Raw genomic sequence first — 22190 nt, forward strand, 5'->3', positions numbered from 1 at the left:
GTTGAGAAAGACAGACCTTGTGCAGCGTGCCAGGCAGGAAAGCAAGTGGGAACAACTCATCAAAACAAGAACGTGATGACGACATCAAGACCACTGGAACTCCTACATATGGATCTCTTCGGGCGCATTGCTTATCTTAGCATCGGGGGAAGTAAGTATGGTCTTGTAATTGTTGATGATTTTTCCCGTTTCACTTAGGTATTCTTTTTGCAGGATAAATCTGAAACCCAAAGTACTTTAAAGCGCTTCCTAAGGAGAGCTCAAAATGAGTTTGAGCTCAATGTGAAGAAAATAAGGAGCGATAATGGATCTGAGTTCAAGAACCTTCAAGTGGAAGAATATCTTGAGAAGGAAGGCATCAAGCATGAGTTCTCTGCTCTCTACACACCATAGCAAAATGGTGTATTAGAAAGGAAGAACAGGACGCCATCGACATGGCGAATACTATGCTTGTGGAATACAATACGCCTGAGCAGTTTTGGTCGGAAGATGTAAATACAGCTTGCCATGCCATAAACTGGTTCTGTCTTCATCGCCTCCTCAAGAAGACATCTTACGAGCTCCTAACCGGTAACAAACCTAATGTTTCCTACTTTCGTGTATTTGGGATAAAATGCTATATCTTGGTAAAGAAAGGTAGACATTCGAAATTTGTTCCCAAAGCTATAGAAGGGTTTTTACTAGGTTATGGTTCAAATACAAAGGCGTATAGGGTCTTCAACAAATCATCAGGATTAGTTGAAGTCTCTAGCGATGTTGTATTTGATGAGACTAATGGATCTCCAAGAGAGCAAGTTGATCTTGATGATGTAGATGAGGATGAGGTTCCAACGGCCGCAATACGAACAATGGCGATAGGTGATGTGCGACCACAGGAACACCAAGATCAAGATCAACCATCTTCCTCAACACTGGTGCATCCCCTAACTCAAGATGAGGAACACGTACCTCAGGATGAATGCATGGATCAAGGGGGAGCACATGGAGAACATGATAAGGAGGAAGAAGCACAACAAGCTCCTCCAACTCAAGTCCGGGCGACAATTCAAAGGAATCATCCAGTGGATCAGATTCTGGGTGATATCAGCAAGGGAGTAACTACTCGCTCACGTTTAGCTAACTTTTGTGAGCATTACTCGTTTGTTTCTTCTATTGAGCCTTTCAGGGTAGAAGAAGCCTTGCAAGATCTAGACTAGGTGTTGTCCATGCAGGAAGAGCTCAACAACTTCAAAAGAAATGAAGTATGGAGCCTAGTGCCATGTCTGAAGCAAAACGTTGTGGGAACCAAGTGGTTGTTTCGCAACAAGCAAGATGAACACGTTGTGGTGACAAGGAACAAGGCTCAACTTGTGGCAAAAGGTTATGCCCAAGTCACAAGTTTGGATTTTGAGGGGACTTTTGTTCCTGTAGCTAGGCTAGAATCAATTCACATATTATTGGCCTATGTTGCTCACCACTCGTTTAAGCTGTTTCAAATGGATGTGAAGAGTGCCTTCCTCAATGGAACAATCAAGGAGGAAGTATATGTGGAACAACCCCCTGGCTTCGAGGATGATAGGTATCCTAACCACGTCTATAGGCTCTCTAAGGCGCTCTATGGACTTAAGCAAGCCCCAAGAGCATGGTATGAATGCCTTAGAGATTTTCTTATTTCTAATGCTTTCAAGGTTGGGAAAGCTGATCCTACTCTCTTTACTAAGACTTGTAATGGTGATTTGTTTGTTTGCCAAATATATGTCGATGACATAATATTTGGTTCTATTAATCAAAAGTCTTGTGAGAAGTTTAGCAGGGTGATGATGCAGAAATTCAAGATGTCTAAGATGGGCGAGTTGAACTACTTCCTTGGATTCCAAGTGAAGCAACTCAAGGAAGGGACCTTCATCCCCCAAATGAAGTACACCCAAGACTTACTCAAGAGGTTTGGGATGAAGGATGCAAAGCCCGCAAAGACACCGATGGGAACGAACGGACACCTAGACCTCAACAAAGGAGGTAAGTCCATTGATCAAAAGGCATACCGGTCTATGATAGGTTCTTTGCTTTATCTTTGTGTAGTAGACCGGATATTATGCTAAGTGTATGCATGTGTGCTAGATTTCAATCCGACCCCAAGGAATGTCACCTTGTGGTCGTTAAGCGAATTCTTAGATATTTGGTTTCTACGCCTTGCTTCGGGATCTGGTATCCAAATGGGTCTACCTTTGATTTAATCGGATATTCAGATTCCGACTATGTCGGGTGCAAGGTTGATAGGAAGAGCACATCAGAGACTTGTCAGTTTCTGGGAAGGTCCCTGTTGTCTTGGAGCTCTAAGAAACAAACATCTGTTGTCCTATCCACCACTGAGGCCGAGTATGTTCCACAGGACAGTGTTGCACGCAACTGCTTTGGATGAGGCAAACCCTTCGGGACTTTGGCTCATACTGAGCAAAGTCCCACTCCTATGTGATAATGAGAGTGCAATCCGCTTGGCGGATAATCCTGTTGAACACAGATGCACTAAGCACATAGACATCCAACATCATTTTTTGAAAGACCACCAACAAAGGGGAGATATTGATATTTATCATATTAGCACCGAGAACCAGCTAGTCGATATATTCATCAAGCCTTTAGATGAGAATAGGTTTTGTAGGCTACGTAGTGAGCTAAATTTCTTAGATTCGCAGAACTTGGATTGATCTACAACATACATGTGTTTTATGCCTTTGACCATGTTACTTTAAGCAGTAATGTCTTTACTTGCTTATTTTTGGTGCTCAATTTGTACAAGTCATCCCTAGACCTCACAAGTCCCTATGCACATGATGCACATGTTTAGGGGGAGGATGTACTACAAATTGATCCTTTGAGACTAACGTGTTTGCTTGAGTACTTTTGATATAGTCTCAAAGTTGAATTGAAAGGGAAAAGGTGAACTTGGACAAAGAAAGGGATTCCACTTCATTCCGGTATCAATGTATCTTGTCCCAAGTTTCTATTTGTGTTTTCTCATTACCTTTGATCTTATTTGACATTTGTATGAGGCAATGGGGTTAAAGGGCCAAATAGTTCTCCTATTTTGGTGCTTAATGCCAAAGGAGGAGAAATTAAGGCCAAAGCAACTGGATCAACCAACCACTTGTGAATTTCAAAATTTTAGTGTTAGATTCTTGGTGTTTGATCAAAACCCTCTTATTGCAAAAATTGTTCTCTTATTTGGGAGAAATTTAATTATGGGAAAAGGGGGAGTTTTTGGCACTTGATCAAAATTACTCTTGAAAGATCTCTTGATTTGCCAAAACAAGTGTTTTTGACATAGAGATAGGAAAACAAATTTGTTTTGAGAAAATAAACCAAGTGGTGGCAAAAGTGATCCAAATATGCCAAATCCTATGTGAGATGAATTGGTCTTCAATTTGCACTCTTTAGCTTACTTTGAAAATGTTGTTGCATTTTGAGTTGCTTTTAATGTGTTGGCATAAATCACCAAAAAGGGGAGATTGAAAGGGAAATGTGCCTTTGGGCCATTTCTATAAATGTTTTGGTGATTAGATGCTCAACATATATTGTTTTGTGCTAAGTATCAAAGAGATGCTAATGGAAAATCAAGGTATGATTCTAGCCTTAGTAAATTGTTTTTGGTACTAACATTATTCTACTAAGTGCTAGGAACCTTGTCAAAACAAGAGAAATCGGATTGGAGAAGTTTGGCTTAGTCTAGCCAGACTTGCACCAGCCTGAGGTGCACCGAACTATCTGGTGCTCAGGCTGGCTCCCCCGGCGAACATGCCGTTCTCGGGAAAAACTCAGCGCGTCGTGGCTATAATTCACCAGACTGTCCGGTGTGCACTGGACTGTCCGATGAGCCAGCCGCGCCCACGCCAACGGTGGGCAGCGCAATCAGCGGGCGACGCATGGACTTCATCAGAAAAGTAAGGAAATCGCGCACTATTCATTGTTCGGTGGTGCACCGTACTGTCCGGTGCGCCCACGGACAGAATGCAACAATGACCTTCCAAATGGAGCTCCAATGGCTCCTAGCTACCTTGGGCTATAAAAGGGACCCCTAGGCACATGGAACAGTATACCAAACACCTCTTGAACATCCTAAGACGTCGAGACTTTGTATTCACGCATTTGGTTCACTGTGATAGAGATTCGAGCACTTTTCTGAGTTGTAACTCTTCTATGCTGCTTTCGTGTGCCCGTTCTTGTCTTGTGTGCGTGTTGGTGCTGCAACCCTTGCTCTTATGTGTGTTGCTTTTCCCTCCTTACTCTTGTACTCATTCGAGATCATTTTGTGTAAGGTGTGAGAGACTCTAAAGTGTGGAGATTCCTCACAAAGGGATATACTTGAGATAAAGAGAACGTGGTATTCAAGTTGATATTTGGATCACTTGAAAGGGTTGAGTTTAACCCTCGTCCGTTGGGACGTCACAACGTGGATGTATGCAAGTATTCTACTTGGCCGAACCACAGGATAAAATCGCTGTGTCACTTGTCTTCATTCTTGTGCGATTCTCTCTAACTCTATTCACTTCACTTACATAATTGCTCTAAGTTTAATACTTACTTTGTGAAGAGCAATTAAGTGAAGAAGTTTACTCCGCTAGCACTTCTCTCTCGAACTTGGTTTTCACTAATCCAATAGTAGTCCAAGTTTGTTTTGTTAAGCTATTTTTACAGGATCATCTATTCACCCCCCTCTAGGTGCTCTCATTAATAACTGTGATCTCTTATCTATTTGGGTTGATATCTACTTATACTTAGAAACTACTAATAAAACTTTGACCACCTTTAGAAGTAATGCACAACTTTAACCATCTCCTTTAGTAAGCCTTACACTTCACATGAGCCCCACTGTAAGTGAGCTCATGCACATTATTCCCCACAACTTGTTGATCGATGAACGTATGTGAGCTAACTCTTACTGTACTCATATCCCACAGGTCAAGTACAGATACCGCAAGATAAGGAGCATGATGGATGCTGCGATGAGTTCGTGATCTAGGCTGTTGTCTCCCAGTCAGCTATGGTAACTGGATTGTCGTCTACGTATGATTTAATTATTTAGTTATTTTGTACAGAACTCCTATTTTATAGTAAAGACGTGGCATTCGTTTCTGTACCATGAGTCATCATATGTGTGAGACTTGATCCTAGCACACATTTGATTCGCGTCCGGGTTTGCCCCTTAAATCTGAGTGTGACACAATGTTTTTGATGGCCATATGGGTGCAATGTTTTAGATGACCATATATGTGCAATGTACAATAGTTCACACATATGATAATAAAAAAATGTTTTACACTGTTTTGCATTATATATTGCACTGTTTATAGAGTGTAGTTTGAATATAGGTATGAGTATGAGTAAGGACCCATCTCGCAGGGCTCTGGCTCGTTCAAAAACAGTTCCGGGGCTAGTTTTTCCGAAAAAACAGTTTTTAGTAGAGCTGAAGCCATTTCAGCAGAAACGACTTATCCTATTTTTATAAAACACCCCCTATAATGAAGTGTTTACTCACTAATTTTAGCACTGCTCTGCTACACTTTTCTATATAATAAACGCTGACGCAAAGCTCGCCCAGTGTTCAGCCACATTAGCTTAATTAATTCATGTAGTTCGATCGCGAATCAGCGCTCTACATCAATCTTTCCCTTGCAGATCCTAACGAGATGTTGTGCCCGCCTTCGGGTCTGTGCTGGAAACCTCCAGAACGCGATTAAAAAACAAAACAAAGGGTTGATAAAAACAAAGGGAGAAAACACCACCTTATAACTTGGCAAAAGAGCAAAGGTGCACCCGCGCAGAGGAGCCGAGGCAAAGAAGGCGATGCAGGTGCTTCTTATTCCACGCCTTGCATTTTCATTTCCCTCACACGTCCTGTTCGAATCCGCGTCGGGCCGCCACATCCCAGCTCCACCTCCCCCCTCGGGTCACCGCATCCTAACTGCCTCTCTTTTAGGGTTTAGGGTTTTCTCATCAATGGACGCGGTTTCTTCTCAGTCTGCCTTTGCCTAGAATGTTCCAGTAAGGCATATACGAATACTTCGCCTCTGTCGTCTCCCAAAGGGCCACAACCGCCTGAGTGTGAGCGACTAGCGAGTCGGCCAAACCCCGGTACCGGTAGGGCAGCAGCTCTTCGCCCTTTGGTTCGACTCAAACCCAACTGCTAGCCTGATGCCTGCTGCCTATGCCGACTGCAGTGACTTGGACTTTGCTCCAGTTTCTAGTAAAGCGCAACTGCATGTACATGCTCCAGTTTCTAATAATAGGTAGAGAGGAGATAGTTTTTTTTGTTTTTCAAATGAATATCACGTAGATGTAAAATGAGAGCTCGAAAAGAAGCCTGGTTGTCTAGCAGCGAAAACAGTAGTAGCACTCCCACCATTCTCCTTACATTAATCTGTATAGGAAAAGCAGATGCCCTTATCCTGTGTCCACCAAAGCAAACATTTCTATATAATAAACGTTGACGCAAAGCTCGCCCAACTTTCGGCCACATTAGCTTAATTAATTCCTATCATCCGATCGTGAATCAACGCTCTACATCAATCTTTCCCTTGCAGATCCTAACGAGATGTTGTGTCCGCCTTTGGGTCCGTGCTGGAAGCCTCCAGAACGCGATTAAAAAACAAAACAAAGGGTTCATAAAAACAAAGGGAGAAAACACCACCTTCTAGCTGGGCGAAAGAGCAGAGGTGCACCCGCGCGGAGGAGCCGAGGTGAAGAAGGTGATGCAAGTGCTTCTTATTCCACGCCTTGCATTTTCATTTCCCTCCCACCTCCCGTTCGAATCCGCGTCGGGCCGCCACATCCCAGCTCCACCTCCCCCCTCGGGCCGCCGCATCCTAGCTGCCTCTCTTTTAGGGTTTAGGATTTAGGGATTTCTCATCAATGGACGCGGTTTCTTCTCAGACTGCCTTCACCTGGAATGTTCCAGTAAGGCGTATAGGAATACTTCGCCTCCGTCGTCTCCCAAAGGGCCACAACCGCCTGAGTGTGAGCGACTAGCGAGTCAGCCAAACCCTGGTACCGGTAGGGTAGCAGCTCTTCGCCCTTCGGTTCGACTCGGTCCCAACTTCTGGCCTGCTGCCTATGCCGACTGCAGTGACTCGGACTTTGCTCTAGTTTCCAGGAATGCGCAACTGCATGCACATGCTCCAGTTTCCAATAATATGCTATAGATCTATATAATAAACGCTGACGCAAAGCTCGCCCAGTGTTCAGCCACATTAGCTTAATTAATTCCCGTTGTCCGAACGCGAATCAGCGCTTTACATCAATCTTTCCCTTGCAGATCCAAACGAGACGTTGTGCCCGCCTTCGGGTCCATGCTGGAAACCTCTAGAACGCGATTTTAAAAACAAAACAAAGGGCTAATAAAAACAAAGGGAGAAAACACCACCTTCTAGCTGGGCGAAAGAGCAAAGGTGCACCCGCACGGAGGAGCCGAGGCGAAGAAGGCGATGCAGGTGCTTCTTATTACACGCCTTGCATTTTCATTTCCCTCCCACCTCCTGTTCGAATCCGCGTCGGGCCGCCACATCCCAGCTCCACCTCCCCCTTAGGACACCGCATCCTAGCTGCCTCTCTTTTAGGGTTTAGGGTTTAGGGTTTTCTCATCAATGGACGCAGTTTCTTCTTAGTCTGCCTTCGCCTGGAATGTTCCAGTAAGGCGTATATGAATACTTCGCCTCCATCGTCTCCCAAAGGGCCATGACCGCCTGAGTGTGAGCGACTAGCGAGTTGGACAAACCCTGGTACCGACATGGCAGCAACTCTTCGCCCTTTGGTTCGACTCGGTCCCAACTGCTGGCCTGTTGCCTGCTGCCTATGTCGACTGCAGTGACTTGGACTTTGCTCTAGTTTCTAGTAATGCGCAACTACATGTACATGCTCCAGTTTCCAATAATATGCTATAGATTTACACATGGCTACTCACACTGATAGGTAGAGAGGAGATAGGTTTTTTTGTTTGTCAAATGAATATCATGTAGATGTAAAATGAGAGCTAGAAAAGAAGCCTAGCTGTCTAGCAGCGAAAGCAGTAGTAGCATTCCCACCATTCTCCTTACATTAATCTGTATGGGAAAAGCAGATGTCATTATCCTGTGTCCACCAGAGCAAACATTTCTATATAATAAACGCTGACGCAAAGCTCGCCCAGCGTTCGGCCATGTTAGCTTAATTAATTCCTGTCGTCCGATCGCGAATCAGCGCTCTACATCAATCTTTCCCTTGCAGATCCTAACAAGATGTTGAGCCCGCCTTTGGGTCCATGCTGGAAACCTACAGAACGCGATTAAAAAACAAAACAAAGGGCTGATAAAAACAAAGGGAGAAAACACCACCTTCTAGCTGGGCGAAAGAGCAGAGGTGCACCCGCGCGGAGGAGCCGAGGCGAAGAAGGCGATGCAAGTGCTTCTTATTCCACGCCTTGCATTTTCATTTCCCTCCCACCTCCCGTTCGAATCTGCGTCGGGCCGCCACATTCCAGCTCCACCTCCCCCCTCGGGTCGCCGCATCCTAGCTGCCTCTCTTTTAGGGTTTAGGGATTTCTCATCAATGGACGCGATTTCTTCTCAGTCTGCCTTCACCTGGAATGTTCCAGTAAGGTAGCTAGCGACTAGCGAGTCGGCCAAACCCCGGTACCGGCAGGGCAACAGCTCTTCGCCCTTCGGTTCGACTCGGTCCCAACTGCTGGCCTGCTGCCTATGCCGACTGCAGTGACTCGAACTTTGCTCCAGTTTCCAGGAATGTGCAACTGCATGTACGTACATGCTCCAGTTTCCAATAATATGCTATAGATTTACACATGGCTACTCACACTGATAGGTAGAGAGGATATATGTTTTTTGTTTATCAAATGAATATCACGTAGATGTAAAATGAGAGCTCAAAAAGAAGCCTGGCTGTCGAGCAGCGAAAGCAGCAGTAGCCACTCCCACCATTCTCCTTACATTAATCCGTATAGGAAAAGCAGATGCCATTATCCTGTGTCCACCAGAGCAAACATGATTTCACTTTGGCGACCCTTTCTCATTACTTGGCTAAACTTGTTTTGTTTACTAAGGCACCATCAAGATTTGATATGTTAAGTCCACATCTTGCATGTCCTCGCTGGAGGGTTTCGTTGCTTAGAACCATCAAGGATCTGTTATTACATCCTGCATTTTTTCTATCAAGATCAAGTTCATCCACCCAACAAATAGGAAAACAAATACTTTTTCTTGACACATTTAAATACTACATATAACGACTTAAAAATTTGTTATCCTTTCTTCTAAAAAAATTTCTTTAACATACATATAGCAACTTATAATTTGGCTCAAATGGAACATGTTGCAGAAACACTTGGAACAGACAAAGCTTGCTTCTAAAGTGATATAGCCACTGTTGGGGGCCTTCCTCTTCCGAAGGTCCTCAAAAACTTAACTAACACGTTTTTCAGTATAACATAGATCATTACAGGAGGCTTCAGCTTTGAGATGAAGGTGTGTGTGGTATGAAGATGCAGTCTGAACGAAGGACAAGCTAGCTCCGAAGCTGTGTCTGAAGGAGCTTCGGCTTAGTGTGATGGGGATGATAAAAGGAGAAACCGACCTAAAGGAGAAAAAGACTGTTTAGTCATCGACAGTTTGCTTTATGGCCAACAGTAAATGTCAAGGACATGAATGTAATTTTGTTCAGGCTGTGTCCTGTGCCTATAAATAGATGAACAGTAACACCGTACTGTTCACGCTGACTGGTAATCACTCTTGCGTCACTCTCGCTCTCTTACCTTCTGTCAAGCCGAAGGTACAAATGTAATATAATTACTATTGATGTATGTTCATGTTTATAAAATAAAGAGATGAATAATTTAGTGATTTGGAATAATTGTTTATATTCTTTTTTGTGTTTCGCACGTCTTTATTCATATATCCTCTCACTGAAATGATGAAGGTATGTCCTTCATGACCTTCGTCTAGAGATCATTATATCCTAAAGGAGATAATGCTTCAAAGGACGAAGGTCCCTAATCATTAACAATTGTGTTGCTTTGTTCTTGGTGTATAACATCTAAGAACGAAGACCAACAACCCCTAAATGATCAGGTATCATCAATGAATGTATCAAGTTGAATTACCCGACACTCCTCGACATCACTGAAACATTTTCTGACCAGTTCATTCTTAACTATTGAAGGGTGTTTACTCTCTTCCATCTACTGCAAAATTCAATTGGAAGGATATCTAATGTAGAGTTAATTTGAAAAGACTGCATCTACTTCCAGAACAGGTATGAGTTTTTATTTCAGATAACACACTCACTTCTATGTTTCTTAAATGTGTTACACAACTAAACATACCAATACCAATAAAAGATGATGATATTGCCATATTATTATGAGTGTTGCTATATTAAACTGTGGAAGCATAGATGATTAGCATCGCCAATGCCCACATACTTACATATTTATATTTCTTATAAATGTGCATATGCATATATAATACGCACACATATGTGCTCATATTCATTAAACACAATTACCTATTTTCTATGTCCTCCTTACTCAAGTATAAATCATCGGATCATCTCTATTTAGCTCTCTCTTTATTTCTCTTTGCATATTGAATTCCTACTTACACTACAGGAAATTGGTTAAAGAACGTAGGTGACAAACCATCAAACTTAATGTAATAAGCCGTCGAACTTACCGTAAGAACGTGGGTTTATCGACGAATATAGCCGACGGTGATTTTTGGACGAACTTAGAGAAGTAAGTTCGACGGCCCCAACGAACTTAACATTAAGAACGTGGGTACCGTCGAACTTAACATTAAGAATGTGGGTACCGTCGAACTTAACATTAAGAACGTGCGTTTTTAAGTTCGACGGGGGCCGTTGATTTTTTTCCCATAAGTTCGATGACACCCACGTTCTTACGGTTAAGTTCGACGGGGCCACGTGGCCATCGAACTTATGTGTCCTACGTGGGTCTGCGAGGGCTGCACATTAAGTTCGACGGTACCCACACCGTTCTTAACTCTTTTCCAGAAAAAATAAAAAATACAGAAATGAAAAATTAGACACACATAATATCACATGCAACACAGAATATCAGATACAATACAGATTTCAAACACATTGATATATGTTCATATCACAAATTCACACAAGTCCAAATATATAAGTTCACAAATTCACATAAGTCCAAATACATAAGTTCACAAATTCACACAAGTTCACATCCATAGTTCACATTTTTAGTTCACAAGTTCAAACACACAAGTTCAAACATTAGCTCCATCGCTCTCGATCAGGACATCAGATTGTTGTTCGTAGCTCCACCACTAGAATTGAGACATCTGTCTGCAAAGTCATCACGAGGGGGGGGGGAAGCACTTGATGAGAGCCGTAATCCTACAAAATAAACCAAAATTCTCATAAATATACAACTGTCATTAAATCACATGTACACAAAGATATAGGAAAACATGATAAACACAAAATTCGCATTGCATGGGCACCGCATATATGTCGCGCCCGGCGGGGACATGGATCGAGTGGTCAAAGCGGAGCTGAGATCGCTGTATCCATATCACAGCCACGGCCGACATACGTACTGCGCGTCGTATGCTCTGGCTATCTAGTTGCTAGTACTATTTGCTGTACAGAGCCAAACGTGGTTGTATAGCAACTAGCCTGCTCTATTTGCTGTGTTTAATCGGGACAAGGATTGGCTTGCAGTTCTGTCTTGTTGATGATGTCTGTCTCCTGTTGTTATAATAAGCATATATGCAAGCTGGTACAAGATCATGGTCTGGACCAGAGGTGAGCATCACAAGAGACGATGGGCTGGCTGAGTCGATGCACACAAAGAAAAAGTATCTACACCTCACGTCCTCACCTAGACTAGAGGATGGATAGATGGAGTACATGGCTGGCACCAGTGCCATTGTAACCACCGGAAGGAGATGCACGCATGCGTGACGAATGGTTGCTGTTGCTGGTTCCTGTCCCTCTATCACATCGACCTTAGCTCAACCTCTTTCTGTCTGTGAGGGCCACCCAACCCTAGGTGTGGCAGGTGCAGGAGTGGCCTCGTGCATTTTGGTTGTTTCTCTAGAAAAAAAGGTGGTTTGGATTGTGGTTCTTGCATCGTGCGGGTACCACCAAAAACTAACTACAAACTGAGCCCACAAAGCCTAGCCATATACCATTTCATTTGCTAGAAATTAAATAGGTTCATAGTCACTAACTGTGTTTAGTGTGCATCACTTGCTGTTTTCACTTTTTTGCTGATAGTTTGGACCTTTCTTCTTGAACTATTCATATGGCCCAGAATGGAGTCAATATATTACCAGAAAGTGATTTAAGAGTTAATTGTTGCCCCATGTCTATATTGACACACAATGAATCTGTAGTTTGATTTCAAATTTTTGATAGAACAAGGGTCAACTCAATTGTATTACTCAGTAGTTTCTGTAATACTCAATCATTGGCAGAAGAGCTCAGGTAGGTGAGAATTGAGAACTAGCTCAATATGACAAAGGCACCAGTCAACAGATTGAAAGCACAACGACACAGAAATCACTAGGAACTGACTGATTATGGTAGCAGATGTGTTATTAGTAGAAACTGTTGAGGAACTAACTGATTACCAACAGAAATAACTAGGAAAATGGTGCACTGTGCCCCCCTCTGAAAGTGACTAAAGCTAGACGATAAAACCAATCTAGACTTAGTTTATTTAGGAGGAAATCAACTAGCATTGAAATCAACTAGCATTAAATTCAGGAACGTACCGCTGGTGATGGAAGTGGCTGTGTTGGCCATGGGGGGCGTCCCCAAGGCCCCATTGGATGTGTAGGATATCCCCATGGTGGTGGCGGCCAATATCCCATACCTGGTTGTGGAGGAGGAAGAATCTGTCCTCTAGGAGGCATCGACCACTGAATGTTCATCTGTGGGTTTCCTTGTCCGGTCTCAGAACCCTATAACCAAATAAAACTATGCATGATTATAATTGTAAATTAAAGTAAATATACTACAAAACTATACCTGTGTTTCGTTGGTGTTTGGGTCTGTCAAGATTGTGACGGACAGGTGAACTAGGGTCCCATTGGAGATCCCATCTGAGCACTATACATCTGCAAATACAATAAGCTTGAGTTTTATTTTAAACTAATGTATACAAAAGTTTCATATCACAAGACTTCATTAATCAAGACAAGAACTAACCAGATCTAGTTACCCACACAAAATAGACTCCAAGCAATCATTTTAATATTTGCTGATTTTTGGACAGCAGGACAACAACTACTTGTTTAGCTCATAACTCACAAGATATGCATCCAAAAATACTAAACTAGAACTTTCTAGAAAGCTTATAAAGTCCTCTATAACTTTTGTATTATCATCATAACAAGATTCGACCTTTAGAAAGGTCAAACAGTGCTAAATGTAAATTCTGTCCAGATTTGGGCAGATTCTGAGATTGGACTTTGAAAAATCATAACTTTTAAACTACTAGACCTATGGTCATGAAAGTTTAGCACAAGCAAGATAAATGAGCTAGCTATGACTTTTCTATATAACATTTTTACAGAAAACATGATTTACTTCACTGCATAATTAAAATGGAACATGCAGGTCTAGACAGCACCACCTATCAGGTTCCTAATGCTTCAAAATGTTACGTTCCTAATGCTTAAAGAAACCCACCTATCAGGTCTAAACAACACCAGCTATGTGTTTGGAGTGAACAATGATTAAAGAGGAATTACACCAGCTAGTCGAATGGGTGAAGACCCACGGCAGTTAAATCCATCCTAAATGCATCTGAAAATCGAATGAATGGTGGATTACTAAAATTATTACCTGCATCAGCATTCCCTGCATCATCTGAACTTGTTGAGATAGTTGTTGAACTTGTTGTTGTTGTCTTAGTTGCTCATCAAGCTCTGATTCCCTCGAAGTTGAAGTTTGAGATCTACTCCCCACCGAGGAAACAGACCGACGACCAAAGCTATCGCGACTCACAACCCCGTCACCGATCCCCAACCTAGAAACATCACAAAGCTGGTGTCTGGTGACCTTTGCCACTCCATGCCACCTCCACCTAGCTCCTCTCTCCTGTAGGGTTTATGACCCTACGTTGGTCCAAGGGTTGTGTCGGTGGAACTCTAAGGGACCGCCGAAACCTACAAAATTGTAAATTGTGCACTGGTAATAATATCAATCCAACAAAAAATAGAACTCCCCGTCAAAATAAAATTACTTGAAGTTCGTTGCCTGTGTCGTTGTAACAACCTCGTCATCAGCCTCTCCATCGGCCTCTCCATCGTAGTCCTCCCCATAGTCATCATCACGCATCGATGAACCTTGGCGTGCCAGCTCGTCCTCCTGCCTAGGTGCATTGTGGTCTGCCGCCTCGCGCGCTTGCTCAAATGCATTGTGGTCCTGCTGTAGCATAGGTCCACTTGAGCCTATCGCCTCATGCTCTGGCTCAAGTGCATTGTGGCCTGCCACCTCGCGCTCTTGCTCAGGTGCACTATGGCCTGCCACCTCGCACTCTTGCCCAGGTGCACTATGGCTTGCCACTTCGCGCCCCTGCTCCTCCATGCAACCAAGGAGCTGCTCTAGCCATTGCCTTGACGCTGTAGAGCCCTACAAACATAATCAACAATGAGATATATCAAGTACTCGAAAATAAGGTGATAATACTATTGCATATGTAGAAGAAAATAAAATAAAACAAATTAAATACCTGGAACAACAAAGAGGATGTATCCCCACCACCTGAACCCCTAGTCGACCGTGACCTCGAGGAGTCACCACGGTCTCCGCGCTTCTTCCCTTTGAGCTTGTCCATGACCCTCATCATCTGCACAAATTTCATTACAAGAATTTAATTATATATACTTTTAGTATTGAAATAGGAATGCATATACAAGAACTTAAATATATATACTTTTCAAAAATCATCGGCATCAGAATCTGCTTCAGCAACACGCTGCTCAATTATTTCAAGTCTTTGTTGTTTTTCAAGAATTCTCTGTGACTTACGAGTCCTTGCCCTAGAAGGACCTGGTTCTTCTGCCATCAAATCTATGGCGAGACTAGCTACTTCATTGAGCCCTAAATCCTCAGATATAGTAAATTCTCTATTTTCTGACTGATCACCTTCTTCTTGATAAATATTAACAGAATCATCATCTTCTTTATTTGTGTAGTAATAATCATATCGTAACGGATGGACTTCAGGATTAATTTTGTATACAACCCAACAAGACTTCAAGTTTTCATGAGGATATGTTAGATAGTACACCTGTTGCGCTTGATGTGCAAGCACAACATTGCTATAATCGCTGCCTTTAAACCGTGATTCATGCTTTACCTCCACAATTCCAAATTCATCCTCTTGCGTTTGTTGAGGATCAAACCATTCACAATCAAATAACACAAACATGAACTCTTTGGCCCCACCAAGAGTGTACTCCGTTATGTCTTGAAGAACACCATAATAGTCATGAGTGCCTCCGTCTGCATTTGTGGCAGTTGCTACTACTCCACTGTTTGTCGTGGCTGCCTACGGGCGGATTTTTTTCTAATTTTGATGTTCGAAAACAGTATCCATTAATATCATAGTGGCTATATTTTCTTGCTTTCAACTGACCATGTGATATCTGTCGCAAATCATCCGAGACTAGAGAGTCAAGTTTCTTACACTACATAGAGCAGAAAAAAGATACAGGTAAATAGCAAGTCGTATGTGCAAACTAAGTACACAAAGGAAAATTATAAAGAGATAATTACATGCTCGTGGAACCATTCAACGAAACATGGACCTCCGTTCATCCCTTTCATACGTAGATTATCTAGTTCCTTTGGTGTAGGTTTGTGGCCAGCTAAATATATGGAATCAAACATTTCAAAGTATGGATCAAGTTCCTCCATGTTGGTGTACAAGTAGAGCATGGTGAAATTACGCTCTCTTATGTCAACATAATGTGCACTAGAAGCCCCGCCCCCTTTCCCCTTTCAGAGAAAAACACTAAGGTCGGTCGAAGGACCTTCTTCTTCAGTATGACACCATGTTGACTGAGCATTCACGTTGTTAGTGTGTGATAAATACTGACTTGAGAAGATTGTTATCTCTTTAGCTGCAAAGGCTTCTGCGATACACCCCTTAACCCTTGCTTTGTTCCGCACAGTAGCTCTAAGTTTATTCAATTCTCTTTCTTGACTATACATCCATCAGAACTGCACTGGTCCTCCTACCAATGCTTCATAAGGTAAGTGCACTAGCAAATGTTGCATCACATTCATAAATCCAGGCGAAAATACCTTTTCCATCTTGCATACAAGCACCGCGATTTGTTTCTCAAATTGAATCATCAATTTCTTTGAGATCTGCTTAGCACATATATGTCTATATATGTAACTAAGTTCAGCAATCATCTTCCACAGAGGAGGCTTCAAATAGCCACATAACATTACCAGCATAAGTCTTTCCATCAAAATATGGTAATCGTGAGCCTTCAACCCATTTAATTTATTAGTGTCGAGGTTAACAGTACGTTTTATGTTAGCTGCATAGCGGTCTGGAAACTTCAACATTTTCAACCATCGAAATACTTCTTTTCGCACTTCCGACTTTAGACAGTATGGAGCTCGTGGTGTCCTCTCCTTTCCATTAGGATTTAATTTGACCTCAAGGCTAGGGCGATCGCAAAGATTAACTAAATATTTCCTGACATTGATGTTGTCTTTTGTTTTACCCTTAATGTTTAGACACATGCTTATGATGCTTTTAGCAACATTGCGCTCTTGGTGCATCAAATCTATGTTGTGTGGTAAAATCAATACCTTCGCAAACGGAAGTTCCCAGAGAAGAAATATGAGTCCAGTTGTGATCTTGACCATAGCCTTCAAACTCATGACCTTCTGCAGCCCTTTGAAGGGCACGATGTTGTATCATGATATCTTCACCCATTAAACGTTTTGGTGGACCCTCTTTAACTTTTATGCCTCTTCTAAATGACTTCGTATCATTTCAAAACGGGTGATTGGATGGAAGAAGCTGTCGATGACAATCAAAGAATGAGACCTTTTTACCATGCTCCAATCGATATGCTTGTGTGTCCCCCATGCATATGGGACAACACAGTCGACCATGGACACACCAGCCAGACCAAATACCATATGCAGACAAATCATGAATTGACCACAAATATACAACACGTAAGGTAAATTCACGTTTTCGATGACCATCATAAGCCTTTACTCCTACCCATAGCTCTTTGAACTCTTCAATCAACGATTGCATGAATATATTGATCTTCTTTCCAGGATGTTTAGGCCCTGGAATAATAAGGGCAAGAAATATGAACCCTTCTTTCATGCATTTGTTGGGAGGGGGTTGTAGGGCATGATGAAAACCGGCCAACAAGAGTATGAAGTTGAACTGTTGTTGTAAGGAGTGAAACCATAAGTGGACAAGCCTAGACGAACACTCCTAGCGTCTCTTGCAAATTGTCGGTCAAAACGATCCAGAGCCTTCCAAGCATCGCCATCTGATGGATGCATCATAATGTCTGGGTCTTGGATCTCACGTTCTCCTTCCTTATGCCACAACATTAGCTTCGCAGTTTCAGGGGTTAAAAACAGACGTTTAAGCCTTGGAGTGATGGGCATATATCGAAGCTGTTTAACTGCCACTTTTGTAGCAAAAGTAGCTCCATTCTCTTTTAGTACCTCCGCATATCTTGATTTACCGCATTTCTAACAATGGGTGGCCGCTTCATATTCCTTCCAGAACAACATGCAATTATCTTTGCACACATCAATCTTCTTATACTTCATCCCAAGACCGGACACAATCTTTTTAGACTGGTATAAGTCTTTTGGCATCTTATGGTTTGATGGGATGAGATCAATAATCAGATTGATTATATCGTTATAGCAGTTATTCGAGAAGTTATACTTTGCCTTCATTGCCATAAGACGTGTAACCACCTGCAACACAGTCACAGTGGTGTTGTCATGCATTTTTTCCTCTGACGCGTGAAGAAGCTTATAAAACTCCTGCACTTCCTCTGGTGTAGCCTGTTCCGAGGCCAATGTTGGATACTCTCTACTAATATCAGCCACCAATTCATCCATCCGACCCTCCTCCTCATCATCAATTCTTTCTGACTCTGTGATATTCTACTCTACTTCTCCATGTGAGCGCCACACAAGATAGTTAGGCATAAACCCATTCTTGCAAAGGTGATGCTCTAGTTCTTCGATCTTTCTCACATACTTAAAATTCTGACACTTGGTACACGGACACTTCACCACACGAGGTCCACCGAAAAATGCGAGATCCACGAATTGTTTTGCAACCCTAACCCATTCCTTTGAGTGACCTAGAGTCACGCTATTGAATCCATCATACATCGCCCTTCTTCTATTGTCATCCATTTCCAAAACTAAATAACTCAATGCATAAAAAATATGTAAATAAACATCATTAAGTATACAAACATAAATAAAAAATGTGTAAATAAACATCATTAAGCATACAAACATAAATAAAAATGTGTAAATAAACATCATTAAGCCCTTCTTCTATTAGGAAGGATCACTAGACATAAAAAACATTTAACCAAACATTGAACCTAACATCGATTAATTTACAATGAACAAGAAATTATGCATCAATTGTAACAACTACCCAAAAATCATGCATCAAATTTTAACTAACAAACTAATTCTAATAATATGCATCAAAGAAAGAAGAAAAATACCTTCACGGAGACCGTCAAGGTGGTGACGGTCGAGGAGACGCGGGCAGACCTGTAGTTAGAGTGGAGAGAGAGACCGGAGACTAGAGTCAAATGGGCCTACAATTAGATGGAAACACGGCTTTAGGTTTCATAAAAAATGCAACAGTCAATGCAAGGAGGTGGGGTGTTGCTTGCTGCTTGTGTTAAATTTTATGCGTTTATTAAAATTCAAAAATAAGAAGCTGGCCTCACATTGAGTCCACTTGATGTCTGGCAACCAGTGCAAGGAAACAAGGATATATCAAATTTAGTATGACACTAACTACCTTAGAAATTTGGAGAAACTTTGCATAGAACAAAACATAGTTCAAAAATTCGATGGGAGTTTGCTTCTAAAGCTATATCCAACAACTTACACATCTACATCTGCTATTTTAAACTCTACTCTATAAACAATGCAAAACATTGTTTTACACGACCATATGTACAATCTGTTACTTCAACAAGAGTACAAGATACTAACCCTGTCTGAAGCAAGTCCCCTTGTAAATGATGTTATTGGCTCACCGCCCTGCTACCCAGTACCCAGCCACCCAAAAAAATAACTATACGCAGCTGCAAGTTTTTTCTTCCTATTCTTACTTTAGGACATCTGCAACTTCTGAATTCAAATGAAGAAACAACACCCATGCAACAAAGGGAGCACAAAAAAGGCAGTAACTACTAACTAGTATCACACTACCTCAGATCTGCAGAAGTTGCACAAAACAAAAGAAAAGGCTTCATCAATTCATTTGGTGTTAACAGAAGAGTCATGTCCCTTCCATGACGAGAACTACCTCATCAGCATCAGTTGAAGAACTTCCAGTCATACATGGTGTTAATGCACCCAATATCATAGTCGAAGCTTTGCAAAGGGGACGTGTTTTGTTATTCCTACTGTAATTTATCTGCGATCCCTAGGTTTAAATGGTACAAGTCCCATAGATAGATCTTCTGTACAACATGTGGGTTCTCAACAACGGGAAATACAACTCAAGGATAGTGTATGGTGTTTACGTGGAACGACGGAAGAACAAACACTAAGGTATGCATCACAAATTTCAGATCAGAAGAAAAGAGAAACAAGACAACACTACTTAGATATTTAACCTAATATGCTCTTGCAAGAAAAATAAAACATACTAAATACACCTCGATGTTCACACCACTGTAGTTGAGCACCCTGGTGAGCTAAGCAATTTACAGATAATGCTACCCGATTGGGAGAATGTATGCCAATCCTTTTTTATGTAGCATATAAAGTATTGTGCACTTTATAGTGGATTTATCAGCATTAGTCTGAATAAATTTAATAAGAACAAAATGCCTTAAATCTTGCAGTATATAAACATGTCTATATGCTAACATGTTTGTGTTCGACTTGAAAAGGTACTGATTGACCCGGACGCCCCAAGTCCAAGCCATCCATCACTAAGGGAGTACTTGCACTGGTAAATAAAGTGCAATATGTCCCACTCTTCCTAAATTTGGTTGTTTTTAGTTTGCCTTATTATGATATTGGTTCACTATTGTGTAGGATGGTGGCAGATATTGCTGAAACAACTAGTGTCAACTTCGGTATGAATGCATATAGTTATCTGTCATTCCGTTGGGTTTTTGCTGAATATAGTATCTGTGGAGCTTAGGCTGTAGTCTCTTCTTGCTTCTCAGACTTGTTGACCACTGAATTGGTGTAGATAAGGATGCAATCAATACATGAAATCAGCAACCATAAACTGAATGCTAGAGCAACTTGTTAGGTGAATGCAATATCCCAGCTTAGCGCTTACATCATAATAATAGCATGAAAGCCACTAACTTAGTAGCATAACTAATAAAGCAATCAGGTAGAACTCAGTTTCAATCTATCCCATTGCCGGAGTCTGGATATATTGATATTAAACACAAACAAATATTTAATAGTGTAAATGAATAGGTATATGTATGATTCACAAGGCCCTTGTTTGTCTTTTAATTGGTTGGCAACATCAGCAAAACTAGGTTCATTTACAGTGGTCATATTAAAGTTATACAGAGCAAAAAGGGGTCTCCTCTCCTCTAATCTGGGAGTAAGTATTTCAATCATATCTCCTCGACTCATGAATTTTGTTTGGATCTAAGGCTATTCGTTAACTAGCTAAAAGTTCGTCTAAATTAGCTCTAGTGCATTGGCTCTATTACATCTAAATAGGAGAGCGAATAGATAAACTAATTTTTACTCAGTTAACTAGTTAATTATAGCTAATTAGTGTACTTACTAACTGGCCATGTATGTATATATCTAGCTGGTCATGATGAAGCATAGACCCTAAACCTAATTTCATGTGATTGGTTACCTGTCCTCAACAACAGAAATCAAAGAGAAATCCAATAGAAATCGGAGAGGGAGAGGGTACCGATCGGATGAGGCACCGAGCTCCACGAATGTAGTGGGGGCGTTGGGCCTTCGTCGTTCCCACCACCTCCTCCGGGAAAGAGATGGAACAGTGGGCGGCGATGGATGGCGCTAGCGGCGGGTCGGCGGCGCGGTGAGCTTGGGCTGCGGCGGCGGCGAGCCGAGGACGAGAATGAACGGGCTGGCGGTGGCACGGTGACCTTTGGCTGCTAGGCAGCGCGCCGAGGACGAGCTTGTGCTGCCTAGCGGTGACGTGATGTTATTGCGGCGGCGGCGAGGTGTTCGAGCGGAGGCGCAGTTTTCTGGCGGCGATGGGAGGGAAACGAGTGAGCTGAGAGAGAGACTCGCAGCGCCGTGGGATAGGGATTTAGGTCTTTTTGGTTAAGTTCGACGGTGTCGACTTGGCCCACGAACTTAATATAAGAACGTGGGTACCCACGTTCCTAATACGTTAAGTTCGACGGTTTTGGCCAGGGCACACGACTTTAAACTAAGAACGTGGGTACCCACGTTCTTAACAAAACCCACGAATATTTATCAGTTTCTTGTAGTGTTAATTAATGGTCATTGAAAAAATAACAGGTTACGAGTATAACTTAGAAAAAAATAATGAATCCCCAAACGACAGATGCAGTAAGCAACAACAACAAATGCGTGAACAAAAGGAAACACAATACGTTCTTATCTTGCACATTCGTAGAAGATTAGATAATGAATGTAGAAAACAATTAGTTATTGACTTGATAGATGACCTCTATTTTCAGACTCTTTTACTCCGTATATACCACTACCCACAAATGTTGCAGAAGCATGGAGAATCCGAAGATTGTTACTTAACCAAAATAAACTCTTTTACTCCGTAATGCCAACTTAACCAAATGTGATGGCACCAAACGTGGTTACAATTCCTTCATGAATAAATAAATGAAATTTCTAATTACCTTACTTCTTTTGTTCAAAAAAAGACTCAATAATGACTACAACGACGACTTCACAGTGTG

General features: G+C 41.9%; 1 long non-coding RNA gene across 1 annotated transcript; it reads right to left on the reverse strand.

The window, feature by feature from the left end:
* Positions 1 to 12741: 12741 nt before the first annotated feature.
* On the reverse strand, positions 12742 to 14633 carry LOC103635581 (uncharacterized). Its single transcript, XR_002264265.2, has 3 exons — positions 13858 to 14633; positions 13039 to 13127; positions 12742 to 12971 (listed from the first exon to the last, which is right to left on the reverse strand). It is a non-coding gene; the product is annotated as an uncharacterized lncRNA (long non-coding RNA).
* Between the last annotated feature and the right edge of the window lie 7557 nt (positions 14634 to 22190).

Source organism: Zea mays, chromosome 8 (genome assembly GCF_902167145.1).
Source record: "Zea mays cultivar B73 chromosome 8, Zm-B73-REFERENCE-NAM-5.0, whole genome shotgun sequence".
Classification (NCBI taxonomy): Eukaryota; Viridiplantae; Streptophyta; class Magnoliopsida; order Poales; family Poaceae; genus Zea; species Zea mays.